The sequence below is a fragment of the Canis aureus genome, chromosome 15, assembly GCF_053574225.1.
Source record: "Canis aureus isolate CA01 chromosome 15, VMU_Caureus_v.1.0, whole genome shotgun sequence".
In the NCBI taxonomy this organism is placed as follows: Eukaryota; Metazoa; Chordata; class Mammalia; order Carnivora; family Canidae; genus Canis; species Canis aureus.
Window position 1 is genome coordinate 43,175,318 of NC_135625.1, and position 16,276 is coordinate 43,191,593.

Genomic DNA, 16,276 nt, shown 5'->3' on the forward strand with positions numbered 1-16,276 from the left:
GGGCGCGCCCCCGAGGGAGACCGGGCTCGCCGGCACTGCCCAGCCCGAGGCTCCGCGGCCTGGGCCGCTCGCCGCCCGCCCACCGCCGGCTCCCTGGGGCTGGGCCAGCCGCGCGAGCTGCGGGCGGCGGGCGGGCGGGCGAGCGGTGGGGGCGTTGGGCCCGAGAGCGCCGGGCCGGAGGGCGGCGCGCGGGCCCCGGGCGGGGGGAGCCGGGCGCCGGCCGGGCGCGAGGGGGCGGCCTCGGCGCCCCAGCCCGAGGCCTGGCGCAGAGCAGCGGGAGGCGGCGCAGGCCGCGGCGGGGCCTGCAGCGGCCCGCCGGCCCCGCGAAGCGGCGGAGCGGGCCCCGGAGCGGCTCAGCCTCGGGCTCGACGGCCGGGGACGGCCGCCGGCGGGTCCTAGGCTACTTACCGGGGGGGAAGAGAGCCGGGATCCCTGGGCCCCGGGCCGGACCGCGGAGATGCCCCAAACTGACACGGCCGCCATCTTGGAGACAGTGAGCTCCGGCCGGGGGGAGGGGAGGCGAGGCGGCGGAACAGCCGCGGGGGGAGGGGAAGCGTCGCGAGGGAACGGCTGCCTGGGGGAGGGAGCGGGAACAGCCTGGGAGGGAGGCGAGGGGGAGGGCGACGGGCTGGCACGAAGGGGGGGCGGGCGAGGAGCGGGAAGAGCGGCGCCGAGAGCCGGGAAAGGCCGGAGGGCGGGGCGGGACAGGAGGGAAGAGCCGGCCGGGCGGGTCACGTGGGGCCGGTACAAAAGGCCAAAGCCAAAGTGGGAGGAGGACCTGGTGGGCCTGGAGGCCGACAACTGGGGGTTCCTCCTCGCCTTTCTCACGCGGTTAGGTCAGGCGGATAGCGGGAAAAGGGGACGGCGTATCCCCATTACACAGCTGGGGAAACTGAGGGCAGGCGCCTGGGCGGGGTGGCGTCATTGTGGTACGGAAATCCGGCGGCCCGGCGAGCTGCGCTCCTGAGGGTGTTTACAGTTAGCAGGTCCTCCCTCCCCTCCCCGCGCCCTCACCCCACTAACACGGTGACTCCAGAACCCGATGCCGGCAGCTGGGGAGGGGGGCGCCGGGGCGGCAGGCGCTTGCCTGCGGTCGTCGTCCCCTTTCTGCTCGCACCAGCCCCCCACCCACCTCACCCTACGGTAGGAAAGAGGAGGTGCGGTGAGGAGGGAAGGGGCGGAAACTTGGCGGCGGCGAGCCCTCCGCGGAGACTGCATCCTGCCCCCACCGACGGCCGCCGAGAGCCGCGGCACGGCCCAGGCCCCGTGACTCGCACAAGGTCACACCGCTCGGGTGGCGCCCGTCCCGAGTCTGCAGCCTTCGGCTCTCGTCCCACCGCCGGCCTTCTGCCCGTGCCCTACGCAGAATGGCTTGTTTTCCGAATTGGTAGCCCAGCCACGGAACTGGCAATTCCCATGGCTTGTCTTCTACTGGCGACTTGGTTCTTTGTCTCGTCTCTCATCTAGTTTAAACTCCTTGAGGCAGACGTTGAGTCATACTTTTCTTTTTTTCCTGCAGTAAGTGACAAACGAAAAGACATTAAATACCAAATAATTTTTAGTGGAACTGTTTTTCTATTGCTGGACCTGTAACTCCTTGGTGCCCTTCCCCCAGGTAGACTGTCCTCCCCAGCGCCTCCTCATTTTACGCCGGCTTTACCTTTTAAAGACCACCCCTTCACTCACTGCCTTAACTTTGTTAGGTATTTACTTTCTGAACTTTTGTAGTATTGACCATTTGCCCTATTCCTTTGGCACTTGGTATGTTGCTTTTGTATGCATTTTATGAATATATGCTTTTTGGGGATGCCTGTGCATCTCCAGTAGCATAGTCTTGTACAAGCAGTATAGACTCCAAAAAAAAAGTTCCTCAAGGATGAACACTTTCTCAGCCGCTAAGAAAAAGATAGGATTTTTACCCCCTACACTAGCCCCGCCTTGTTTATCTATAGCTCTTCTCCATTCTACTCTTTAGCCTGTCTACATCATTCAGTAATAAAATAAAAATTTATATCTTTAGATGATGGTCCAGCCAACGCTACATCCTAATACTGACACTGATAGCATAAATGTGCTTTGGTGAGATTTACTGAATCACCCTTCATCACTTCCAAACCACATCCTCAAATGTGAGAAATTTGGGGAAATAAAATAATCTGTTAGAAAGGATATTTTCCATCCTAGATGAATCGACAGTTGCATTCCTTGGTAAAATGGGAGCTATTTGTAATGGGAATACATCTGGGGGGGGGGGGGATTCTCTTAGAAGAATAAAATAAGGTTTTTATTTCCCAAAGAGGACAGATGAAGCTGTATTAATAGAAAATGAGTTCTTCATGTGTGACTAGTATGTGATCTTCAAAAGAAAAATAATACACAGATGAGTTGTGTTTGCTTTTTGAAAATTTGGAAGAAAACTAACCATAGCCATTTCTGTGAAAAGAAGCTGGAGTTTAAGCACGCAATAGAGAAAATTTAAAACAATTTGCAACAACAAAGCACAGTTTACCTTTTCAAATAACTTCCATGGAGAGTCTTTGCTTTATATTTGCATAATTTAATGGCACATTCAAGAGGTCTTCTCAAAATAAAAAGTTTGCAACAAAGATTAAAGCCCTCATCCTTTGCATGTTAAAAAAAAAAAAAACAATCCCTAGCACTGAAAAGGACAGCTTTTCTTTGTTCAGATTTTAGTCAGAATGCAGCCCTGGAGGGCTGGAAGCTGAAAGTTACTTATCCCTTCCACATTTTGGTTTAGAAAACCCTGCCTTTTCAGTTGTATCTGTTAATTACATTTTATGCAGAGTTCAGCTAAGCCTAACATAGGAAGGTTGTTGTATCCTTGTTTCAACAGGAAAAGTTTTAGTCCGTTTATATTTAATATAACTACTGCTATATTTGGATTTATATATGCCTTCTTATTTCTTTTTGCCCACTTATTCACATCCCTCATTCTGTTCTTTGTTGCCTTCTTTTGAACTAAAATATTTTCATATGCCATTAACCTCTTCTATTAGCTTATCAATTACACATTCTTTTAGAAGCCTTAAAAATTACAACATGACTCTTTGACTTTTTCACTCTAATATTAATGATTACTTTTACCACTTCACCAAGAGTGCAAAACCTTAAAATACTTTGCTCCCACTTACCCTTTCCACTTTTATGTTTATTTTTGTCATGGGTTTGCATTGTGCATATATTTTAAGCCATACAAGATTTTATAATCATTGTTCTGTACAGCCATTACTCATTATATTTACCCTTATGTTACACTTTGTCTCAATATGCAATTATGTGTTTCTAACTTGAATTTTGTCCTTCCATTTATATAGTTCCTCTGGTAAGAGGAGGTCTGCTGGTGACAAGTTCTCTGCATAATTTAAGTTCATAAAATAAGTTCTCCATTTGTTTGCCTAAAAACTTCATTTTATCCTTAATATTTTTGCAAGGTATAGGAATTCTAGTTTAGCATTCTAGTTTAGTAACTTATTCCCTCCAGCATTTTAAAGATATCTCCTAGTTTCCATCATTCCTTTGTCACCCTTGAAAAATCATGTATTTTTGCCCTAGCTCCTCTTAGTATTTTTTTCTTTAGTTTTCAACAGTTTCCCTGCGATGTGTCTAGCTATGCTTTTTCTTTGTACTGATCCCCCTTGGGTTCTTGAGTGGGATGAGTGCCTCTCATGGAGTTCCTTCAGCCTGGAGCATGGTATCTTTTATCTTTTAGAAAATCCTTGGTCACTATCTCTTCTTATCTCTCTTTTCCTTTGAGGACTTCAGCTATACATATGTCAGAATTTTTCACTCATTACCACCTCTATTTCCTGTCATCTTTTTTGCCTCTTTGTGCATGAGTCTATATATTTTGTACCAATCTATCTAAACTTTCTCTTCCAACTGTTTTTTGAGTTCTTAATTTTGGTCATTTATTTTTAAGTTCTAGAATTTTCATATCTTTTTAAATTTATTTTTATTTAATTCTTTTGTGGTGGGCAGCCAAGTTTATTAAGCAATAGTAAAGTGATAGCACAAAGCTCCCAAAGAGGGAGGGGATCCACAAGGATTGCCTCATGTGGTTTTTTAAAAAAATAAAATCCAGGGGATCCCTGGGTTGCTCAGAGGTTTAGCACCTGCCTTTAGCCCAGGGTATGATCATGGAATCCCAGGATCGAGCCCCACGTTGGACTCCCTGTGTGGAGCCTGCTTCTCCCTCTGCCTATATCTCTGCCTCCCTCTCCCTCTCTCTGTGTATCTCATGAATAAATAAATAAATAATATTAAAAAAATCCAATGCATTTGGAGAAATTCATTTTATTTATTTTCTTCACCTTTACCTATACTTTCCTGATATATCAATCCTAGCAATTTTAAATCTCTTTCTGATCATTATAATGGCTGGATGTTCTGTGGGTCTATTTCTATTGTATATTCTTTCCATTGTTTTTGGTCGTTTGGATTTTACTGGCTCTTGGCCTGCCTCACAATTTCTAATAGAATGGCACACATTAAGTATGAAAAATTAGGGATCCCTGGGTGGCGCAGCGGTTTGGCGCCTGCCTTTGGCCCAGGGCGCGATCCTGGAGACCCCGGATCGAATCCCACGTCAGGCTCCCGGTGCATGGAGCCTGCTTCTCCCTCTGCCTATGTCTCTGCCTCTCTCTCTCTCTCTCTATGTGACTATCATAAATAAATAAAAAAAAAATAAAAAAAAAAGTATGAAAAATTACAGAGGCTCTGGATAAAATTATCTTCATTTAACGAGGGTTCACTCTGTCTTTTACAAAGTAGTTAGAATGAGAGCTGAACACCTTAATCAATCAGAAACTGAATTAGCTTGGGATTGGGTTTTGGCAAGGCTTAATCTACCCCTTTTTTTGCTGCTGTTCCTACAGCACAGCCCTCCAGGTGTTCCAACTAAGGATCTTGTGTGTTCCCTGGAACCCTTGACTCCCATGGATACTGAAATCTAATCCTTGTTTCCTCAGAATTGTGAGACTGCAAAAAAACTCCCCTCCACTTTTCAGTTTTTTTGCCTGGTAGCTTACCCTTCTTTCCTATTCATCTTCAGAATTTGGCAAGTGACCTGTGGGAAACTAGCAAAGTATTGGGCTCATTCACCTCTCCCCGCTCACTGAGAATCTGGCCTCTCTGGTCTTTATGTTTTGTCTCTCCAGCCTTGGTTAACTGCCAAAATCCCTTCTGGTGTCTTTGCCTCTTAGGGCCACTTTTTTTTGGCTCTGTTCCAAAACTCAGACTGGTCCTATGCCCAGAATTTTCCAAAGAGACAAAGGTGCTGGAGAATACCATGGCACGTCCGGGTGTAGTTTCTCATTCTTTTTAATATTGTGCCCTCTTAAGTACTGGTTGCCTCAGTTGTTCACTGATCCTTCCAAATTAATGTTTTATGTTGTATCTGCTTACATAATTGTTTTAAATTAGATCATTGGTTGGCTGTAACTACCCCATCATACTCAGAACCAAGAAAAGTTTTAAAAATGAAAAGGTCTGGCCTTCCTTTCAGTTAGAAGAATGTCTGAACAAGCCTTTGGCTACCTATCTATGAAAATATCAAGATAGTTTCCAACACTGTGTGAATATCAGGATCACTTGAGTACTTTTTAATAAGTAAAGATTCCAGGATTCCACACGAAACCTACTAAATCTGAGTTTCTGAGAGAGAAATGAATTTGGCCCTGTATTTTAAAAAACTCTCCAGGTGAAATGTCGGTTCTAACTATGATTGAGTAATGGGGACTGGGTTTGTCTTCTCATAAACTAGAAAACCTGGCCAAAATGTATGAAACTATGGTTTACAGACATTGGACAATAGACAGTATAAAATAGTGATCACTGGAGTGCCTGGGTGGCTCAGTAAGTTAAGTATCTGACTTTGGCTCAGGTCATGATCTCAGGATCCTGGGATCAAACCCTGCTTTGGCTCTGCAGTCGGCAGGGAGTCTGTTTCTCCCTCTCCCTCTACATCTCTCCCACTCCACTCATGCTCTCTCTCTCTTTCAAATAAATAAAATCTTTTTTAAAAAGTGATCACTGAAACAAGAGAATTGAACAGGTTGAACCATGTAATTGTTCCAGCCTACTGCTTTGAGAAGATTTCTAGGCCATAGGACAGAGAGTGGGAACCTCAGAGCTCAGCAATATTGCTGAGTTGAGGAGGCTGATATCAGAACTAAGGGAAATCAAAACAGCTAACATTTGCAAGAAGAGAACCAGAAAGGATGAAGATGCATTTGTACAAGGACTCAATATCTACAGAGGGGTCCTTTTGATTCTGTGAATGAATATTTTTTTAAAGATTTTATTTATTTGAGAAAGAGAGAGCTTGAGCACAGGGAGGGGGAGGGGCAGAGGGAGAAGCAGACTCCCCACTGAGCAGGGAGCCCAACGTGAGACTGGATCATAGGACTCTGGGATCATGAACTGAGCCAAAGGCAGATGCTCGACCAACTGAGCCACCCATGCCCCTCTGTGAATGAATATTGATTTGTATATTTTTGAGAAGAAACTAACAGAGAAAAGAATCATCCAAAAAGGGTAGGTAAAACAATTCCCAGGGTAATCCTATGGATGGAAATAGTGCCTGTTTCCAAAAGCCAAGTTAGAAGAACATTTATTTTTTTTTAAAGATTTTACTTACTTTACTCGAGAGAGAGAGTACTTAGGAGAGGGGCAGAGGGAGAAGGAAAGAATCCTAAGCAGATCTCAATGCTGTGGTTGATTTCATGACTCTAAAACCACGACCCCAGACAAAACCAAGAGTCAGATAGATGCTCAACTGACTGAGCCACCTCGGCACCCCTAGAAAAAGTTTTAAACACTTAAGGCCTTAGATAGAGTCCTCAGGAGGACTTAATATTATTCTTCAGAATGAATTTTTCTTATATTAGGGACTAGGGGAGAGATTTGAAGAAATAATAGCTGCAATATTTCCAAGTGGAATAAAAACTATAAACCCACAAGTTCAAGGAGTTCAATGACCACCAAGCAGAATAAACAAAATCATAGCCACACCAACGCATATTTTAGTAAAATTGCTGAAAACCAATGATAAAGAGAAAAATCAACGGTTGCCAAGAAAAAAAAGACACATGACATATAAAGCAACAAAGAATTATACCAGATTTCTCATCAGAAACTATACAACTTGGGCAGCCCAGGTGGCTCAGCGGTGTAGCACTGCCTTCAGCCCAGGGTGTGATCCTGGAGACCCAGGATGGAGTCTCCCTGCAAGGAGTCTGCTTCTCCCTCTGCCTGTGTCTCTGCCTCTCTCTCCCTGTGTCTCTCATGAATAAATAAATTAAATCTTAAAAAAAAAAAAAAACTATACAACCAAAAAGAAAAAGAAAAAAAAAAACCTTCGGATCTCTGAAAGATAAAAAGATCAACCTATAATTCTTTATTCAGCAAAAATATCTTTCGGAAATGGAGGAAAAGGGCAGCCCCGGTGGTGCAGCGGTTTAGCGCCGCCTGCAGCCCGGGATGTGATCCTGGAGACCCAGGATCGAGTCCCACATCGGGCTTCCTGCATGGAGTCTGCTTCTCCCTCTGCCTGTGTCTCTGCCTCTCTCTTCACTCTCTCTGAATGAATAAATAAATAAATCTTAAAAAAAAAAAAAAAAGAAATGGAGGAAAAATAGAGACCTTTTTCATACCTCCCCCCCCAAAAAAAGCTAAGACTAATTTATCACTAGCTGACCTAAACTGGCAGAAATGTTGAAATTTTCTTCAGAGAGAAGAAGAAAAGATATATCCTTTATTAGATGGAAATTTAGATTTACGGAAAAGTTTAAATGTACTGGCAATGAGAAATGTGTGGATAGGTATGTATATTAATTTAAATCTCTTTATGTGCTTGATTTTTTTTATTTTTTTAAGATTTTATTTATTTATTCATGAGAGACACAGAGACAGAGAGAGGCAGAACACAGGCAGAGGGAGAAGCAGGATCCACACAGGAAGCCTGACATGGGACTCGATCCCGGGTCTCCAGGATCACGCCCTGGGCTGAAGGCGGCACTAAACTGCTGAGCCACCTGGGCTGCCTTGATTGATTTTTTTTTCCATTGAAGCATTTTATTTGCACGTATGAATTACATCCCTAGAAAAAGAATCCCAGGATTTTCCCTCCTGTGTGTTTTCATCTTGCTTCTTCATGGTCCATGATACCAGCTGAGGTTGTCAGTACAATGAAACCAAACTGGCAGGATGGGAGCAGGTTATTCTGCCATTTTTCTAGATCTTTCAGTTGTACATCAAATCTGGGGCTGATCACTCCACACCTGTTTAACCTGCCTGTGAGGTCCACAACAATTTTCCCAGCTCTGTGATCATCAATGATTTCAAATTCACCAATGTAACCATGCTTCATCATCACAGTGAGAAATCGGACGATGACTTTGGAGCATGGATAGCCTGATAAGAACCTGGCACTTGCCTCTCTTTTCAGCGTTGTTGATGCTCTTGAGAACATCTGCCAGGACTTCATGCGCACCATTGCGGCAGCTCAGAGAGATGGCAGAAAGAGGATTGATTTTGTTTTTAAAGATTTATTTATTTGACAGGACAAGCAGGGGGAGCAGGAGAGGGAGAAGCAGGCTCCCCGCTGAGCAGGGAGTCTGATGCAAGGCTCAATCCCAGTATGCTGGGATCAGGACCTGAGCCAAAGGCAGATACTTAACTGACTGAGCCACCTGATTTTCAAGGCAAATTAATAACAATGTATGTAAAGTTTAAAACTTATGTAGAAGTAAAATGGATGATACAGTTGTCTGGGGAAATAGGAGGAACTGTTGTAAGGTTTTACAATGTACATGCAGTGGCATACTATTTGACGGTAGACTGAGGTAAGCTAAAGATGCATATTGCAAACTGTAGAGCAACCTCTAAAAGTAATGATAAGAATAATAAAACTAAGACATACCTACTAGGCCAATACTGGAAATAAAGTCATAACATTATGCAATCTAGAAGATAGAAAAATAAGCAAAAAGGAGGAAAGAACAGATGAGACAAATAGAACGGTATATAAATGATAGGTGTTAAGTTCAACCACATTAGTTATATTAGATATAAATGGTATAAATATCCAATTAAAAGATACAGATTATTGGGGCCTGGATGTCTCAGTCAGTAAAGTAGCCAACTCTTGATCTCACAGTCACAAGTTTGAGCCCCATGTTGGGTACAGAGATTACTTTAAAAAATTTTTTTAAATACAGATTATTAGATTGGATAAAAGCATGAACCAAATGTATGTCTAGGGATGCCTGGTGGCTCAGCGGTTAAGTGTCTGCCTTGGGCTCAGGGTGTGATCCTGGAGTCCTGGGATCAAGTCCGACATTTGGCTCCTTATGGGAAGCCTGCTTCTCCCTCTGCCTATGTCTCTCTGCCTCTCTCTCTGTTTCTCATGAATGAATAAATAAAACCTTTAAAAAAAAAACAAATATATAATATCTATAAGAAATAAATTTTAAAAAAATAAAAAAATAATAAAAAATAAATTTTAAATAAAAAGACACAAGTAGGTTAGAATTAAAACAATGCAAACACTAATAGAAAGAATGCTGGAATTGCTATATTAATATTTAAAAAGGTATATTTTAGAACAGAATATTCTTAGGAATAAAAAAGGATATTTTAGAATGATAAGAGTTGGCTCATCAAGAGGATATAACAATCATAAATGTACAGTTGACTCCTGAGTAAACTAGGGCTAGGTGTGCCAACCCCTACACAGTCAAAAATCCATGTATAACTTTTGACTCTCCAGATACTTAACTACACATATTTTGTATATGTGTCTTATACTGCATTCTTACAATAAAGAAAACTAGAAATTCACAAAGATAAAATACATTTATAATACTGTACTATATTTATTGGCGTGATAATTTTACATCATCTGATTATATCAGTACCTACATCAATACTGTCTTATAAAAAACACTGTAGATGTTATAAATATTACTAACACTAGACATCAATAATAAAAATATAATGTAAAAACAAATTCATATTTATTTACAGGGGGTAATGATTCATGCATTGATAATAAAGAAGCAACAACATGATTGCTTTATGGTAGCCTACTATAATCAATACAATTGGTTCACAGTACCCTAGACTATACATTAATGAATGAATTATTATACAATTTTTATGGCATATCGTATTACCATCATATTTATAATACACTATTGGGAACATTGTTACAACAGTTTTTTAAAAACCACTTATCTGTGATGATAGGCTAATAGTTTCTTCAATTACTGAAGAGAGGTATACTGAATACTGATGTAAAGTTATAAAACAGAAAACCACCACATTGTTAATTTTATACTAAATATCACTCACTTTATGCCCACATAGGGATAGGCTATCCACTTCCATGAGCATTGCACATGATGTATTGTTTTGTTTTTTTATTTAAGTAGACTCCACACCCACCTTGGGGCTTGAACTCATGACCTTTTTTTTTTTTTTTTTTTTTTTAATTTATTTTTTATTGGTGTTCAATTTACTAACATACAGAATAACCCCCAGTGCCCGTCACCCATTCACTCCCACCCCCCGCCCTCCTCCCCTTCCACCACCCCTAGTTCGTTTCCCAGAGTTAGGAGTCTTTACGTTCTGTCTCCCTTTCTGATATTTCCCACACATTTCTTCCCCCTTCCCTTATATTCCCTTTCACTATTATTTATATTCCCCAAATGAATGAGAACATATAATGTTTGTCCTTCTCCGACTGGCTTACTTCACTCAGCATGATACCCTCCAGTTCCATCCACGTTGAAGCAAATGGTGGGTATTTGTCATTTCTAATAGCTGAGTAATATTCCATTGTATACATAAACCACATCTTCTTTATCCATTCATCTTTCGTTGGACACCGAGGCTCCTTCCACAGTTTGGCTATCGTGGCCATTGCTGCTATAAACATTGGGGTGCAGGTGTCCCGGCGTTTCATTGCATTTGTATCTTTGGGGTAAATCCCCAACAGTGCAATTGCTGGGTCGTAGGGCAGGTCTATTTTTAACTGTTTGAGGAACCTCCACACAGTTTTCCAGAGTGGCTGCACCAGTTCACATTCCCAACAGTGTAAGAGGGTTCCCTTTTCTCCGCATCCTCTCCAACATTTGTTGTTTCCTGCCTTGTTAATTTTCCCCATTCTCACTGGTGTGAGGTGGTATCTCATTGTGGTTTTGATTTGTATTTCCCTGATGGCAAGTGATGCAGAGCATTTTCTCATGTGCGTGTTGGCCATGTCTATGTCTTCCTCTGTGAGATTTCTGTTCATGTCTTTTGCCCATTTCATGATTGGATTGTTTGTTTCTTTGGTGTTGAGTTTAATAAGTTCTTTATAGATCTTGGAAACTAGCCCTTTATCTGATATGTCATTTGCAAATATCTTCTCCCATTCTGTAGGTTGTCTTTGAGTTTTGTTGACTGTATCCTTTGCTGTGCAAAAGCTTCTTATCTTGATGAAGTCCCAATAGTTCATTTTTGCTTTTGTTTCTTTTGCCTTCGTGGATGTATCTTGCAAGAAGTTACTATGGCCGATTGAACTCATGACCTTGAGATTAAGAGTCACATGCTCTGCTGACTGAACCAGCCAGGCCTCCTACACCTGATGTTTTACAAAATGAGTACTTAAGTGATGATGACACAGAAAGGTGTCATACAGTTCTTGCTGTTCAGTTACTAGATTTTTACACAAAGATACACAACAGATAAGTTTATTAACTGTATGGCATGGTGGTTATTTACTATTTATTTATTTACTATTAAGTGAAATCAGATCATCATAAGACCTTCATCTTCATCATCTTTTGTTGAATACGCTGAGGAAGAGGAGGAGGGTTTGGTTTTGCTGTCTCAGGGTTGCAGAGGTGGAAGACATGGAGGGCGTGGAAGGAAGCAGGAGAGAAAGGCATGCTTATTGTAACTTCCAGAAATACATCATAATTTCTGATGTATTTTGTTCTTTACATCTATAAAAAGTTTCTATAAAATACCAACCTTTCTTCCACTGTCTGCTTTAGTTTCAGTGTCTGTATCATAGCAGGGTCCATGCCATAAAAGAAGTTAAAACCAGGGATCCCTGGGTGGCGCAGCGGTTTAGCGCCTGCCTTCAGCCCGGGGCGTGATCTTGGAGTCCTAGGATTGAATCCCACATCAGGCTACCTGCATGGAGCCTGTTTCCCCCTCTGCCTGTGTCTCTGCCTCTCTCTCTCTCTCTCTCATGAATAAATAAAATCTTTAAAAAAAATAAAAATAAAGAAGTTAAAAGCAGTCTTGAATAATCAGAACACTTCTGCCAAATTGTCTAATGTCAATTTATTTTCTGGCCCGGCTTCTCCTACGTCTCCTTCCTTATCGTCTGGCACTGGTCTGGAAGCACTTATCTCTATCAAGTCATCTTCTGTTAATTCTTCTGGTTTGGTGTCTATTAGCTCTTTGATTTCTCCAAGATCCATATCTTGAAACACTTCACCATCCCCACCTTGCACTCCCACATTTTTGGTCATATCCATAATCTCTTTCATGATTTCCTTGATTGGTTCTGTTGTAAATCCTGTGAAGTCGTGCACAACATCTGGACTCTGTTTTCTCCAGCAGGAACTTCTTGTTTCAGGGTTATGGCTTTCACGGCTTTTTCTACAACAGTGGCATCTTCAGTGGTGTAATCCTTCCAGACTTTCATGATATTCTGTCCATCAAGATTCTCTTCCACAGAATTGACAACCCTTTTCATAGAGTTCTGTGCATAATAAGCCTTACTGGTCTTTATGCTCCCTAATCTACAGACCAAATTGGAGACGTTGTGTTTTGGAGCAACTAGACCACTACTATGCCTTTGGTGTTGAATTCTTTGAGGTTCTAGTAGGCACGGGCATTGTCCAATAGCAAAAGAACCTTAAAGGCAGTCCCCTACTAGCAGGGTACTTTCTAACTTTAGGGACAAAGAATTAATAGAACCAATCAAGAAAAAAAGTCCTCATTGTCCAGCCCTTCTTGTACAACCAGAAAACTGGCAGCTGGTATTTATCTTTGCCCTTCAAGGCTTAGAGGTTTAGCGTTTTTAGCCAGCCCTCTTTCTGAAATATCAAACCATCCTTTGCTGGCATTAAATTCTCCAGCTTTAGATTCTTCACCTTCCTTTTGCTTTGAGTTGTCATATAATAACTTCACTGTTTCCCAAATCATATTAGAGTTGGTATGTTTGTCTTTCTGACAGCAATTTTGCACCCACATAAAAGCTGCATTTTCAGTATAAGAGGAAAAGGCATTTCATGCCTCCTGGAGTAGCTGCAGCAATGGCTTCATAAATTCCCTTTTCATTTTGTACAATGGTCCTTACATTGGATTCATTTATCTTGAAATAGTGAGCAATTGAAGCTGCAGACCTCAATCTACCATACATATCAAGCAATTCAACCTTTTCTTGTAATGTCATGACTTATCTCTGCTTCTTGGGAGCACTTCTAGCATTACTAAGTGGCAGTTTGTATAGGTCCCATGGTGTTATTCAAAGTTTACCATATTGCACTAAACACATTGAAAAATACGCGAGAACCATGAGAAATCACTTTTTTACTGTTATACAAAATTTACTAGAAAGACAAACTGTTCACACGGAGATGATTAGCATCCCATGGTGTTTTTAAGCAGATACTTGCAACACTTGAGCTCACAATAGCAACAGGAGGTGACTATAAAATTACTACAATAGTACAGTATGTACTACAGCTAATTTTATACAGTTATGATTTAATAGGCATCTTCATGTTTGTTTACATTTCTCTCAACTGAATGGCACCATGTTTGGTCTGTAAATCTTGGTATGCATAAGTTTTGATGAATTCTAACTTATTATAATTTATATATATTTTATGATAGTAAATCATAAAATAGACTAGATCAATATATATTTTATGTACTTATGACATATCTTTTTCTTATTTTTTTTTTATATTTCTAAGTTACATAAAACTCAAATCTCCAAAAAATTGTCCAACATTTATCTAAGAGGGCAGCCCGGGTGGCTCAGCGATTTAGAGCCACCTTTAGCCGTGGGCCTGATCCTGGAGACCAGGGATCAAGTCCCACATCGGGCTCCCTGCATGAAGCTTACTTCTCCCTCTGTCTGCTCCCCCTCTGCCTGTGTCTCTGCCCCTCATGAATAAATAAATACAATCTTTAAAAAAAAAAACAAAAACTGGGTGGCTCAGTGGTTGAGTGTCTGCTTTTCACTCAGGGCATGATCCCAAAGTCCCAGGATCGAGTTCCACATCGGGTTCCCTGTGGGGGAGCCTGCTTTTCCCTCTGTCTGTGTTTGCCTCTCTCTCTCTCTCTCTCTGTCTCACATAAATAAATTTTAAAACTCTTTTTAAAAGAATTAAAAAATTAAAAGAAAAAAACCTCATGCAATTCAAACTGTGTTGAGGGTCAACAGTATATGAAACCACAAGTAGACCTTCAAAATACTGAAGTAAAACCTGATAGATGAAAAGACAAATAGACAAATCTATAGTTATAGTTAAAAATTTCAACATTCCTATATCTGTAATTGATAAAAATCCGTAAAAAGAAAATGAGTAATGATATATAATTCTCAGAAAGCATTGTTAACTAATTGAAATTTATAGAATATCATACCCAACAACAGAAGAATCCACATTCTCTGCTGGTGCAAAGTATTCCCATAATTGATTATATTCTGAGTCATAAAATACGTTTCAGTAAGTCAATGAGGATTAAAAATATACAAAGTATAATTTTTTTTACAAAGTATAATTTTTGATAAAAATAAAATTAAACTAGATATTAATACAGAAATTTATTTTGAAAATCAGCAAACATTTGCCAATTAACGAACATGTGGATCCAACGAGAAATTACAAGAGAAATTAGAAAATGTTTTGTTGAATGAAAATGAAAAGAAACATAACACATGTAGAGTCCAGCTAAGAAGGTAATTTAGAACATTAAATGGTTCTATTAGAAGAGAAGAAATGTCTCAAATCAATTAACAAGCTATCTACATTAAGAAATTAGAAAAAGAGCAAATAACCTCCATTGTAAGCAGAAGGAAGGAAATAATAAAGAACTGCAATTGATGAAATGGAAAGCAGACAAACAATAGAAAAAAATAAAACTAAAAGCTTGATCAAAAGATTTTAAAAACCATTAAATTCTAAGAAAACTAATTAGCCAGACAAAGAAAGAAGACTTGAATTAACAACATAAAAAAATGAAAGGGGAGACACAACCACACATCCTCCACACATTAAAAGAACAATAAGGAATATTATAAATAACTGCCAATACATTTGATAGCTTGGATTGAAAGACATGATCTACTAAAGGTCACACAAGAAGAAAGAGACCATTTGAATAACCCTACCTCTATTTAAGGGATGTAATTTATAGTTTAAAAACTTTCCACACGGGGTGTCTGGGTTGCTCAGTCAGTTAAGCATCTGCCTTCAGCTTGGGTCATGACCCAGGAGTCTTGAGATCGGGGCCCCAAGTCAGGCTCCCTGCTCAATGGGAAGCCTGCTTCTCTCTCTCTCTCTCTCTCTCTCCCACTGCCCCTCCCCCTCAACTTGTGTGGTCTCTCAAATAAATAAATAATAAATAAATAAATAAATAAATAAATAAATAAATAAATAAACCTTCTACAAATCAGGCATATCTGGCCTCACTGGTAAATTCTACCAAACATTTAAAAAATAAAATCAATTCCACATAAATTCTTCCAGAAAATTGAAGGGAACAGAATATTTTCAAATTTGTTTTCTGAGATCCAATTACTCTAATTCCAATGCCAAAGACCACAAAAGGAATTCCCTTCTCGAACACAGGTGCATAGATTTAAAAAATCTCTTAAAATTTTTGGTGAATTGAATTTGATGACTGTACATAAAACAGATAATATATTGGGATTTATCCCAGAGTGCAAGCCAGTTTAACATTTGAAATTCAATCAATGTAATTCACCTCATTAGCAGACTAAATAAGAAAAATCATATGGTTACCTCAATAGATACAGAAAAAGCATTTGATAAAATCCCACATCTATTCCTGGTAAAAATCGCTCAGCAGATTTAGAATAGGAGGGAACTTTCTCACACCAATAAAGGGTACTTATGAAAAATCTACAATTAACATGATAATGAATAAAGACCAATGCTTTTTCTTTGAGACATTGTCAAAGCAAAGTCATCCATTGTCATTACTTCTATTCAACATT

At 40.7% G+C, this 16,276-nt stretch overlaps 1 protein-coding gene, 1 long non-coding RNA gene and 1 pseudogene across 8 annotated transcripts in view; 1 reads left to right on the forward strand and 2 right to left on the reverse strand.

Annotated features, from left to right (window-relative positions):
- The window catches only part of KAT6A (lysine acetyltransferase 6A), a 113,423-nt gene extending 112,867 nt beyond the window's left edge, over nt 1–556 (reverse strand). For all 3 annotated transcript variants that reach the window (XM_077849345.1, XM_077849344.1, XM_077849340.1), the window contains exon 1: nt 409–556. The gene's annotated coding sequence lies outside the window, so the exon portion shown is untranslated. The remainder of the gene's footprint in view (nt 1–408) is intronic.
- LOC144284610 (uncharacterized) overlaps nt 247–16,276 on the forward strand; it is a 50,452-nt gene continuing 34,422 nt past the window's right edge. Inside the window, exon 1 of one of the 5 annotated variants that reach the window (XR_013353078.1) lies at nt 247–493. This is a non-coding gene — a long non-coding RNA (uncharacterized LOC144284610). The remainder of the gene's footprint in view (nt 494–16,276) is intronic. The other 4 variants (XR_013353074.1, XR_013353075.1, XR_013353076.1 and 1 more) reach the window with 4 other exon arrangements.
- Nucleotides 8,096–12,554, reverse strand: LOC144285109 (small ribosomal subunit protein uS8 pseudogene; annotated as a pseudogene).